At 40.4% G+C, this 13,636-nt stretch overlaps 1 pseudogene; it reads left to right on the plus strand.

Moving 5' to 3' along the window:
• LOC142255773 (fish-egg lectin-like) overlaps positions 1-13,146 on the plus strand; it is a 41,338-nt pseudogene extending 28,192 nt beyond the window's left edge.
• The last annotated feature ends 490 nt before the right edge of the window (positions 13,147-13,636 follow it).

Below are 13,636 nucleotides of genomic sequence, written 5' to 3' on the forward strand. Positions count from 1 at the left end.
GCTGTGTGTGATCTGCTGTGTATATCTGCGATCTTCTGTGTGTGTGCCTGCGATCGGATGTGTGTATCTGTGATCGGCTGTGTGTGTCTGCGATCTGCTGTGTGTGCCTGTGATCTGCTGTGTATATCTGCGATCTGCTGTGTGTGTGTGCCTGCGATCGGCTGTGTGTATCTGTGATCGGCTGTGTGTATCTGTGATTCGCTGTGTGTATCTGTGATCGGCTGTGTGTATCTGTGATCGGCTGTGTGTATCTGTGATCGGCTGTGTGTATCTGTGATCGGCTGTGTGTATCTGTGATCGGCTGTGTGTATCTGTGATCGGCTGTGTGTGCCTGCGATCTGCTGTGTGTGATCTGCTGTGTGTGATCTGCTGTGTATATCTGTGATCTGCTGTGTGCGTCTGGGATCTTCTGTGTGTGTCAGCGTGTCAGCTAGCAGCAAGGTAGGACGGCGTGCAGCACCAACCGGAGATCACAGGAGGACCTGGGAACCACGCAAACGTCCTGGTCTGGTGAGTATCAGTCTCCTGGGAAGTGTGGGGGGGTCTGCTTTTTTGGGGGGTAAACTTACCCCCAACCGTGTTTCTCCAAGAATAAGACCTCCTCCAAAAATAAGCCCTAGTGCTTTTTTGGGGGGCAAAAAAAAATATAAGACAGTGTCTTATTTTTGGAAAAACACGGGTATCTTTATAAACATGGATGAAATAAAACATTCTAATTCACCAAATACAGAAATAACAAGGATCAATTGCTCAGACCCTTACTTCAATGAGCTTATTAATGCATTCAACCACAATTTAATGCTAGCAATGGACAAACAAACTAAGATTTTACAGGACACGGTACAACAATTAATAAATGACAACATATTTTCAACATATTTTCAACATATTTATAAATGACCTTGTTGGGGGCATGTGGAGTAGAATTTCAATATTTGCAGATGATACTAAACTCTGCAGGGTAATCAATACAGAGGAGGATAATTTTATATTACAGGGAGATTTATGTAAATTGGAGGATTGGGCTGAGAAGTGGCAATTGAAGTTTAATGTAGATAAATGTAAGGTCATGCACTTGGGTAGAGGAAATAACATTTATGATTATGTACTTAATTGTAGAACACTGGGTAAAACAGACACAGAAAAAGACTTGGGTGTATGGGTGGATGGTAAACTTCACTTTAGTGGACAGTGTCAGGCAGCTGCTGCCAGGGCTAATAAAATAATGGGATGTATTAAAAGAGGTATAAGTGTTCATGAAAAAAATATAGTTCTACCTCTGTACAAGTCACTAGTGCGACCACACTTATATACTGTGTACAATTCTGGTCACCGATATATAAGAAGGACATAGCAGAACTGGAGAGGGTGCAGAGAAGAGCCACCAAGATTATTAGAGGAATGGGTGGGCTGCAATACCAAGACAGGTTATTAAACTTGGGGTTATTTAGTTTGGAAAAACGAAGGCTTAGGGGGGATCTAATCACAATGTATAAATATATGAGGGGACAGTACAGAGACCTTTCCAAAGATCTCTTTACACCTAGGCCTGCGACTGGAACACGGGGGCATCCGCTACGTCTTGAGGAAAGAAGGTTTAATCATAATCACAGACGAGGATTCTTTACTGTACGAGCAGTGAGACTATGGAACTCTCTGCCGCATGATGTTGTAATGAGTGATCACTACTAACATTTAAGCAGAGCCTGGATGCCTTTATTGAAAAATATAATATTGCCAGTTATGTATATTAGATTTTATGACAGGGTATTGATCCAGGGAAATAGTCTGATTGCCGGATGTGGAGTCAGGAAGGAAATTTTTTCCCCATTGGAACTTGTTTGCCACATTGGGGTTTTTTTGCCTTCCTCTGGATCAACATGTTAGGCTACGGGTTGAACTAGATGGACTTAGAGTCTCCCTTCAACCTTAAAAACTATGATACTATGATACTATGAATTAAATGGCAAAATAAATGCAAACGAGGTAAAAAATTAATCAGGTGGAAGAAAAAACAAACTCCCTGGAAAAATATCAACTTGATCTAAAAAAAAGACGTTTATTACCTCCAACTGAAACTTTCAGACCTCGAAGACAGGAGTAGGAGGAATAATGTTAAACTTAGAGGTATACCTGAAAGTGTTCCATCTAATAAACTCTCAGACTATGTTAAGAATCTTCTAAAGATTTTTCCATCTGCATCGGATCTGGAGTTGACAATTGACCGTATCCATCGTTTGCCAAGACCATCTTTTATTGCTGAAGAAACCCCAAGAGACACTATTTTCCGTCTGCATTTTTTTGGTACCAAAGAAAGACTTTTAAAATACATGAGAGAAAAGAAAACCCTTCCATCTCCCTATCATCTGATTAAAGTATTCAGTGATCTTTCCAAAAACACAATGTCTCTTAGAAAGTCATTTTCATCTTTTACTAGCATACTAAGACAAAAGGGTATTGCTTATAGATGGGGCTTCCCTACAAAATTGTTAATTTATCAAAATGGAAAAACCATACCGATTTTCACTCCTGAAGAGGGCACGAAGTTTCTTTCTTCCTTAAGGCTACTTTACACGCTGCGATATCGGTCCCGATATTGCTAGTGTGGGTACCCGCCCCAATCTGTTGTGCGACACGGGCAAATCGCTGCCCGTGCCGCACAACATCGCGCAGACCCGTCACACATACTTACCTGCCCGGCGACGTCGCTGTGACCGGCGAACCGCCTCCTTTCTAAGGGGGCGGTCCGTGCGGCGTCACAGCGACGTCACTGAGCGGCCGCTCAATAGAAGCGGAGGGGCGGAGATGAGTGGCCGGAACATCCCGCCCACCTCCTTCCTTCCTCATAGCGGCCGGGAGGCAGGTAAGGAGAGCTTCCTCATTCCTGCGGCGTCACACGTAGCGATGTGTGCTGCCGCAGGAGCGACGAACTACATCATTACTGCTGCAGTAACGATAATCGAGAATGGACCCCCATGTCACCGATGAGCGATTTTGCACGTTTTTGCAACGATGCAAAATCGCTCATCGGTGTCACACGCAGCAACATCGCTAATGCGGCCGGATGTGCGTCACAAATTCCGTGACCCCAACAACTTCGCATTAGCGATGTCGCAGCGTGTAAAGCCCGCTTTAGGTAACAGAAGAAGTCATGAACAACTCCATCATCAACCCACTTGATTTCATGATTTAAAGTCACTTACTAATGGAGATATTAATTCCAATAGTTGTTATGGAGACATTTATCTGAGTCTAACTAAAATCCTCATTTGCCATGGTTGGCTTCAGAAACTTTCTTTTCCACAAACTTATTCCCCCCACGAAGAGCTTCCATTGTTAGTGGATACTTTGGAAGATCAGTTTGTTAGTTTAGTTGTTACTTCTACTTATCATATCTTTAATTTCTTGACTGCGGATTATTTGAAAGATACTAATCTAAGATTATAAATTCTTTTCGTGTTCTTTGTACTTGTAAACTTTGTTACAATTCAATTACATAGTTTAAGGTCTTGTAGAGTAGAGATTTCTTAAAATAGTAATTATCTCTTACTCTTTGTTTTCAAGAATTTTATTAATCTTGCAATAAGGATATTAGCTATTTAGTTTCCTACTGTTTATTATAGGTATTCTTAACTTTTTTTTTTTTTTCGTTTTTGTGTTTTCTCATTATTTTAAGCAGGCTTGCATCTTATGGCTACAAATTTTTTGTCTTTTAATGTTAAAGGTTTAAATCATGTCTGCTCTCTTTCTGAAACTTAACCTTTCCAAAACTGAACTTCTTCTTTTTCCTCCATCCTCCAACCTTCCTAAACCTGACATCTCCCTCTCTGTGTGTGGCACAGCGATAAGTCCTAGGCCGCAAGCCCGCTGTCTGGGTGTTATACTTGACACTGATCTCTCCCTTCACCTCCCACATACAATCTCTTGCCTGCTCCTGCCGCTTGCACCTCAAGAACATCTCTAGAATCCGCCCCTTTCTCACTATGGAAACGAAAAAAACCCTCACCGTGGCCCTGATCCACTCTCACCTTGACTACTGTAACTCTCTATTAATTGGTCTCCCCCTAACTAGACTCTCTCCTCTACAGTCCATCCTTAATGCAGCAGCCAGGGTCACCTACCTGGCTAACCGCTACTCGGATGCCTCTGCTCTGTGCCAGTCATTGCACTGGCTGCCCATATATCACAAGATCCAATTCAAACTGCTTGTTCTCACCCACAAAGCTCTCCACAGTGCAGCACCCCCCCCTACATCTCCACCCTCCTCTCTGTCTATCACCACAAAGCTCTCCACAGCGCGGCACCCCCTACATCTCCACCTTCCTCTCTGTCTATCACCACAAAGCTCTCCACAGTGCGGCACCCCCCTACATCTTCACCCTCCTCTCTGTCTATCACCACAAAGCTCTCCACAGTGCGGCACCCCCCTACATCTCCTCCCTCCTCTCTGTCACCCCATCCGTTCTCTACGCTCTGCAAGCGACTTTCGACTAACATCCACACTAATTTGAACCTCCCACTCCCGGATCCAAGACTTCTTCCGAGCTGCACCAACCCTCTGGAACGCTCTACCCCAAGAAGTTAGAACAAATCCCAACTTACTCAGCTTCAGACGCACCCTAAAGACGCATCTTTTTAGGGCGGCCTATCACACTCCCTAATCAGATTCGATTCACATAGTCCCTCTACAACTTCTCACAACATAACTCCACATCAAACTCCACGGCACCCAAAGGCATCTCAAGGCTCTGGCCCACTGGTCGAGGAAACCATTATCTATCCCCCATTTCCGTGAGATGGCTGGATTGTCATTGTAAATAAACACTTGAACCTTGCCTCTCCCCCCATCTCATTGTAGATTGTAAGCTCTCCCGAGCAGGGTTGTGTTTTTTCTTTTTTTTCCCTCTAAATATTGTATTTCTATAACTGTTACTTGTTTGTATATGATCCTCCTGAATTGTAAAGTGCTGCGCAATATGTTGGCGCTATAGAAATAAAGATTATTATTATTATTATAAATAGTCCAAGGAAAAGATTTGTCACGTGGAAGGAAATTTGAGATAACAAAGCAGATGTTGTGTTTTTACAAGAGGTGAAATTTGCTGGAGATTCTCATCCTAAATTTCATAATAAAATGTTCCCACACATTTTTTCTTCTCTAAACGAAAAAAAAAAATAGCAGGGGTGTTAATTATGATTAATAACACTATAACCTTTGCTTTAATTGCGGAATACAAAGATACTGAAGGGAGATTTTTGATCTTAATTGCAAACTTGGATAATAGACCCCATACATTAGTTAATTTATATATATATATATATATATATATATATATATATATATATATATATATATATATACAAATAAAGGGCAAATTAGTTATTTAAATAAGTTAATGTCCAAAATCCAAGAGGTCAGAAAGGGAGATTTCCTTATACTGGGTGATTTTAATATTGTCCCAGATGCTCACCTTGATTCCACAGCTCCAAATAGAGGAATTTACCCAACATTAAAAAACTGGCTTTTTGCAAATGAACTTTATGATATTTTTCATTGTTTGCATACTTCCTCTATAAAGAATATACATTTTATTCAGAACCTCATAAAACCTTTTCCCGTATTGATTTAGCTGATACAGATATTTCTTCTATTACGAAATTTAAAAATTTTGCAATAAATCATAAAACCTTTTCGGACCATTCCTCAATTATTTGTAAAGTAGATTTGGGGATCCCAACAAATATGGATTATATATGGAGATGCAATTCAACATTAATACATACTCCTCATTTAAAAGAAGAATTAGAAACCAACATAAAAAATTACTTTCAAGAAAACACGTCTGAATCTATTTGTCCATTTGTCACATGGAATGCACATAAGGCAGTAACTAGAGGTCATTTAATTGAAATTTCGGCTAGAATTAAAAGACAGAGAAAATAATTAATTGAGTATCTTCAAACACAATTAAAATATCTTGAGGATTTACAACAAAATTCTCCAACTCCTTCGCAAAGTATTCATCGTCAAATCCTTGGGATAACAAAAATTAAAAACTCCCTTTTCTCGGAGTATGATAAATATATAGGTGCAATCAAGGCAAACCATTATGCTTCAATTAATAAACCCACTAAATATATGTCCAGAAAACTGAAAGAAATTAGGATTAAAAACAGAATAAGAAAGATAAAGAAAGAAAATGGGGAAGACTGTTTTCATCCAAAAGATATTGCAGCAGAATTTGGAAAATATTATAAAAATCTTTATAATCTTAATTCTGATCCACAAACTCCTCAGCCCACAAAAGAAGTTATTGATACCTTTCTTTCTCAAGTCAATCTCCCCTCAATCTCAGAAGACGAATTATCTACTTTAAACTCCCCATTTGTATTTGATGAGGTAATAAATGTAATTAAACTGTTAAAAATTGGAAAATCCCCAGGTCCAGACGGTTTTACAAACGAATATTTTAAGGCCTTTCCCAACTTACTAACTCCACACCTAGTCAACATTTTTAACAAAGCTACTTTAACAGGTCAATTCCCCAAGGAAATGCTCCAAGCCACTGTAACTTTAATTCCTAAAACTAAGGGAGACTTAGAATTCATTAAAAACTATAGACCTATCTCACTTATAAATTCTGATATTAAAATGTATTCCAAAATTATCGCTAATAGACTAAAAAAGATTCTACCCAGACTAATTTCTAATGACCAGCTAGGTTTCATTCAAGGTCGTCAAACATCTGATGGTACCCGTACAATAATCAATCTAATCAACATTATGAACAATAAGAAGGATCCAACATTACTTATCACTCTTGATGCCGAAAAAGCATTTGATAGAGTCAATTGGTTATATATAAAAACAACATTACTTAAATTTTGCTTAAAAAATCAAATTTTAAATTCCATTCTTGCTCTATATTCTTGTCCCTCAGCAAAAGTATATGCAAATAAATTTGTATCCATGTCATTTAACTTAACTAATGGTACCCGTCAAGGATGTCCCTTATCTCCTTTACTATTCGCCCTAATCTTAGAACCCCTTGCTGAATATATCAGAGAAAATGCCAATATTGAAGCAATCCAATTTAATAATAGTGAGTTTAAGATTTGCCTGTTCGCAGATGTCATCATATTATCCTTATCAAATCCAGTAACTTCCATAACAGAAGTTTTGTATAGTTTAGATGAATTTGCAAAAATTTCTTTTTTTAAAGTAAATATTACAAAATCAAATATTTTAGAATTTAATCTCAGTCATCAGAGGAAATTAAAAATCAAACAGATTTTAATTGGGCTACACATACAATCTCATATTTGGGAATTGAACAAACTAGGGATATAAAATCCATAATTAGCATTAATATGGAGAACCTAATTAAAATAATTCAGTCAGACTTAAAAAAAATTAACAAAGTATGAACTCACTTGCTTTGGAAGAATATCCTCTATTAAAATGCTGATTATTGCAAAAATATTATACTATTTTAGAACTATTCCCCTTTTTATTCCAGAAAATTACTTGAGTAAGATTCAGTCTCTCATTAATACCTTTGTTTCAAATAAAAAAAGAACAAGGGAAGCTAAGTGTATTCTAATGAAAAAGAAAAAGAGGATTCTAAGGGGCACTTTGCACACTACGACATTGCAAGCCGATGCTGCGATGCCGAGCGCGATAGTCCCCGCCCCCGTCGCAACTGCGATATCCTTGTGATAGCTGCCGTAGCGAACATTATCGCTACAACAGCTTCACATGGACTCACCTGTCCTGCGACCGTCGCTCTGGCCGGCGACCCGCCTCCTTATTAAGGGGGCAGGTCGTGCGGCGTCACTGCGACGTCACACAGCAGGCGGCCAATAGGAGCGGAGGGGCGGAGATGAGCGGGATGTAAACATCCCGCCCACCTCCTTCCTTACGCATATCCTACGGAAGCCGCGGTGACGCCGGTAGGAGATGTTCCTCGCTCCTGCGACATCACACACAGCGATGTGTGCTGCCGCAGGAGCGAGGAACAACATCGGACCGTTGCATCAGCGTAATTATGGATTTTGCCGACGCTGCACCGATGATACGATTACGACGCTTTTGCGCTCGTTAATCGTATCATCGAGCCTTTACACACTACGATGTAGCATGCGATGCCGGAAGTACGTCATTTTCAATTTGACCCCACCGACATCGCACCTGCGATGTCGTAGCGTGCAAAGCCCGCCTTAGGCTTACCTAATATTTACAGTTATTTCTATACTAATTTAATTAGACAAAGTCAAATTTGGTTTAATGATAATCTTACTACTACATGGAAGGAGATTGAAACTGACTTACATAATAATATTCCTTTATATTCATTAATCATTCATAATCTAATGAATCCTCATCAACCTCTTCCTGAATCTCCCATTTATATGCAACTATCTTAACATGGAGAAAATTAGCGGCTTTAAATAAAAAGAAAAATAACCTTATGACAGAGTATCAACATGGGTTTATGAGGGATCGATCCTGTCAAACTAATTCGATCAGCTTCTATGAAGAGGTAAGTTCAAGCCTGGACCAGGGAAATGCAGTGGATGTTGCGTATATGGACTTTTCAAAAGCTTTTGATACGGTGCCACACAAAAGGTTGGTACATAAAATGAGAATAATGGGGATAGGGGAAAATATGTGTAACTGGGTTAAAAACTGGCTCAATGATAGGAAACAAAGGGTGGTTATTAATGGTACGTACTCGGACTGGGTCTCAGTTCATAGTGGGGTACCACAGGGGTCAGTATTGGGCCCACTTCTTTTCAACATATTTATAAATGACCTTGTTGGGGGCATGCGGAGTAGAATTTCAATATTTGCAGATGATACTAAACTCTGCAGGGTAATCAATACAGAGGAGGATAATTTTATATTACAGGGAGATTTATGTAAATTGGAGGATTGGGCTGAGAAGTGGCAATTGAAGTTTAATGTAGATAAATGTAAGGTCATGCACTTGGGTAGAGGAAATAAAATTTATAATTATGTACTTAATTGTAGAACACTGGGTAAAACAGACACAGAAAAAGACTTGGGTGTATGGGTGGATGGTAAACTTCACTTTAGTGGACAGTGTCAGGCAGCTGCTGCCAGGGCTAATAAAATAATGGGATGTATTAAAAGAGGTATAAGTGTTCATGAAAAAAATATAGTTCCACCTCTGTACAAGTCACTAGTGCGACCGCACTTAGAATACTGTGTACAATTCTGGTCACCGATATATAAGAAGGACATAGCTGAACTGGAGAGGGTGCAGAGAAGAGCCACCAAGATTATTAGAGGAATGGGTGGGCTGCAATACCAAGACAGGAAAAACGAAGACTTAGGGGGGATCTAATCACAATGTATAAATATATGAGGGGACAGTACAGAGACCTTTCCAAAGATCTTTTTAAACCTAGGCCTGCGACTGGAACACGGGGGCCTCCGCTACGTCTTGAGGAAAGAAGGTTTAATCATAATCACAGACGAGGATTCTTTACTGTACGAGCAGTGAGACTATGGAACTCTGCCGCATGATGTTGTAATGAGTGATTCACTACTAACATTTAAGCAGATTTCAACCAAATATATATACTACTTTTTATATAAAACCATATACTTTATTATAACAACTGCACAAACATACATAGATTGTTTAAAATCAGGGAGGAAAGGAAGGATAATTGACCCTATTCCTTTTCCTACCTTACGACAGGGGTCGGCGTCCTAATAAGAGAGACGCCCCTGTTCCACGACGACTGACCCTAGGTGATCCCTCCCTACGTATTCAAAGTGTACTCCCCTCAAGAATGAAACACCCCAACAATAGTAACACCACAGTGAGGAAAAAAGGGGGGTGCTCAGTGAGTAATGGCTAATTTGTCTGTATCACCAATATAACCACTGAGGATTGGGGGTTTAGGGTCAGGAGCTGTCATTTAGGTCTGTGTGCTCAGTATTAGATATAGAGAGTTAGATATTAATAATTCGCTATTCAAGAAATGCCCAGGGCAGTCTTTGATACGGCTAGAAATAATTTTGGGCATTTCTTGAATAGCGAATTATTAATATCTAACTCTCTATATCTAATACTGAGCACACAGACCTAAATGACAGCTCCTGACCCTAAACCCCCAATCCTGAGTGGTTATATTGGTGATACAGACAAATTAGCCATTACTGACTGAGCACCCCCCTTTTTTCCTCACTGTGGTGTTACTATTGTTGGGGTGTTTCATTCTTGAGGGGAGTACACTTTGAATACGTAGGGAGGGATCACCTAGGGTCAGTCGTCGTGGAACAGGGGCGTCTCTCTTATTAGGACGCCGACCCCTGTCGTAAGGTAGGAAAAGGAATAGGGTCAATTATCCTTCCTTTCCTCCCTGATTTTAAACAATCTATGTATGTTTGTGCAGTTGTTATAATAAAGTATATGGTTTTATATAAAAAGTAGTATATATATTTGGTTGAAAACAATATCTACTTTTAGTTATTGATATTGGTATACAATTTATAACATTTAAGCAGAGCCTGGACGCCTTTCTTGAAAAATATAATATTACCAGTTATGTATATTAGATTTTATGACAGGGTATTGATCCAGGGAACTAGTCTGATTGCCGGATGTGGAGTCAGGAAGGAATTTTTTTCTCCATTGGAGCTTGTTTGCCACATTGTTTTGGTTTTGTTTGGTTTTTTTTTTGCCTTCCCCTGGATCAACATGTTAGGCTATGGGTTGAACTAGATAGACTTATGGGTACTTTGCACACTACGACATCGCAAGCTGATGCTGCGATGCCGAGCTCGATAGTCCCCGCCCCCGTCGCAGGTACGATATCTTGTGATAGCTGGCGTAGCGAACACTATCGCTATGCCGGCTTCACATGCACTCACGTGCCCTGCGACCGTCGCTCTGGCCGGCGACCTGCCTCCTTCCTAAGAAGGTGGGTCGTGCGGCGTCATAGCGACGTCACACGGCAGGCGGCCAATAGCGGCAGAGGGGCGGAGATGAGCAGGATGTAAACATCCCGCCTACCTCCTTCCTACTCATTGCAGCCGGGAGGCAGGTAGGAGATGTTCCTCGCTCCTGCGGCTTTACACACAGCGATGTGTGCTGCCGCAGGAACGATGAACAGCATCATACCTGTCTCTGCACCGGCATTTGAACTTTTAGGTTTTTTTGTTTTTTTTTTAATTTTTAAAACTATTTTTTTAGTTTTTTTTATTTTACTAGTCCCCCTAGGGGGCTATAGCGATCAGCAATCCGATTGCTATTATCTATCTGCTGATCACAGCTATACAGCTGTAAACAGCAGATTCAGTCACTTTGTTTTTCCCTCTGCTCTCGGCCGAGGGAAAACGAAAGTGAAACATCGTAGCTGCAGGCATCATCACATGACCCTGTGCTACGATGGCAACCACCGATAGTCACGTGATAACGCACGTGACTTCCGATGGGGGCGGCGGTAAGTAAAAAACATGGCCGCGCGCATTTAGATCTTGCTGCCAGACTTTGGCAGCAAGATTTAAGGGGTTAATGGCCGCGGGTGGAAGCGATTCCACCCGCGGCTAGCAGGCATACATGTCAGCTGTTGAAAACAGCTCATATGTGTGCCGACCGCCGCCGCCTGCCCGCGGCAGGGGGCGGGGCTTAACTGGACACGATCCTTGATGGATAGATCCGTCCAAGGTCGTGAAGGGGTTAAAGGGAGATATTCTTCACATATTTTGGTCTTGTCCCAAATTGAGATGTCTCTGGAGGGAGGTTAACCTTTTAATAAATCAAATTCTTGGAAATAGTATCACTATTACACCTCAAATGGCTCTTCTTTCATTAGATTTAGATAGCATTACCAAAGACAAATACCTAGTTATTCACATTTTTTTTTAATTGTCAAAATTCATATAGCTGCTAAATGGAAAAAGACAGATATACCATCTATTACAGAAATTAAGCAAACGATAATGCTTCATAATAATTATGAGAGAAGTTTCGCCACTTTTAATAATCGATACCCAAAATGTCAAACAATTTGGGAAAGATGGCATAACCTAATGATAAACAACTCTATTTAAAACATTTTTTTTTGGTTTTTTTTCCCCCCCTCCCAGTTATATATTTAATAATTTACGTTTCTAAAATATCCTTGTGGTTATGATTGATCGATATGTTGTAATTTGGTGATTTCCACTCCAATGAGTAAAGAAGACAGATCAAAAGTTGATGTATTTTATGGTTATAGTAGATTAGTATGTAGTGGTTAAATTTAATAGTAACATTCTATAACCTAGAATATGAGTTGTTTACTAAAATCAGCAATGTATATGTTCATAACATGTCTGGTTATATTCATATTACTTTGTGTTAAATTAATAAAAACATTTAAAAGAAAAAATATCTGAAGACAGATTTTTCAAAGGGTTTATGGACTGATGAGATGAGAGTGGCTCCTGATGGAGCAAATGGATGGCCCCGCAGCTGAACATTCAGATGTCAGCAAGGTGGAGGTGGGGTCCTGCTATGGGCCGGTATTATTAAAATTTACCTAGTGGAACTTTTCCGGTTGAATATTGACTCAAAATCAACTGAGTAGACACTTTATTCAACCAAAGGTATAGGAAAAAATCTGCATTTTTCAAGACCATAATTTTGTACACAGGACAATGTCCCATCTCATGCATCAAAGTCTCCACTGATTCTTGAGTCTTAAAGAAGCTTTCCAGCTCTTCTCATTTCGGCATCGGCAGTGGCAGCTAAAATCACATCCATCAGTCACTTGTCAGGAATCGTCAATTATCATTACTGTTCCCTACCCTAATTAATAGGTCATGTGCATGATGCTTGCTGGGCGTGCTCAAGACCTAGCAAGTGGCTGAGGGACACCAATTCAGAAGATCCTTTTTTCTCCTAATGCAGAAGTTAGATGGACTGGAAAATGCCTCTAAGGTCTCAACACCAGATATGAAGCAGTGTGCCGACTACCGGACCATGGTGAGCAAGTCTGTCATTTGGGTTGTTTATTTGTGGAGTGAGGAGCCATCAGATGTCCAAAAGTCTATTGTTGAAATTGTGACATGGTCAAGTATTGACATTCTCTTGATCCATTCAATTTATCCAGCTTGTTATTTAGCAGTTGTTTGGCACCTGTAACCCCCCAGCCAGAGGAATAACTATAGTAGGGGTTGCAGTTTCATTCAGACCAAATAGGGGTTTCAGCTGCATTCGGATCTAGTAGGGGTTGCAGTTGTATTCAGACCTAATAGAGGTTACAGTTGCATTTGGATCTAGTAGGGGTTGCAGTTGCATTCAGACCTAATAGGGGTTTCAGTTGCATTCGGATCTAGTAGGAGATGCAGTTGCATTCGGATCAAGCAGGAGATGTAGTTGCATTCGGATCTAGTAGGGGTTGCAGTTGCATTCGTATCTAGTAGGGGTTGCTGTTGCATTCGTATCTAGTAGGGGTTGCTGTTGCATTCGGATCTAGTAGGGGTTGCAGTTGCATTCGTATCTAGTAGGGGTTGCAGTTGCATTCGTATCTAGTAGGGGTTGCTGTTGCATTTGGACCTAGTAGGAGATGCAGTTGCATTCGGACCTAATAGGGGTTGCAATTGCATTCGGAC

This window comes from Anomaloglossus baeobatrachus, chromosome 11 (assembly GCF_048569485.1).
Source record: "Anomaloglossus baeobatrachus isolate aAnoBae1 chromosome 11, aAnoBae1.hap1, whole genome shotgun sequence".
Classification (NCBI taxonomy): Eukaryota; Metazoa; Chordata; class Amphibia; order Anura; family Aromobatidae; genus Anomaloglossus; species Anomaloglossus baeobatrachus.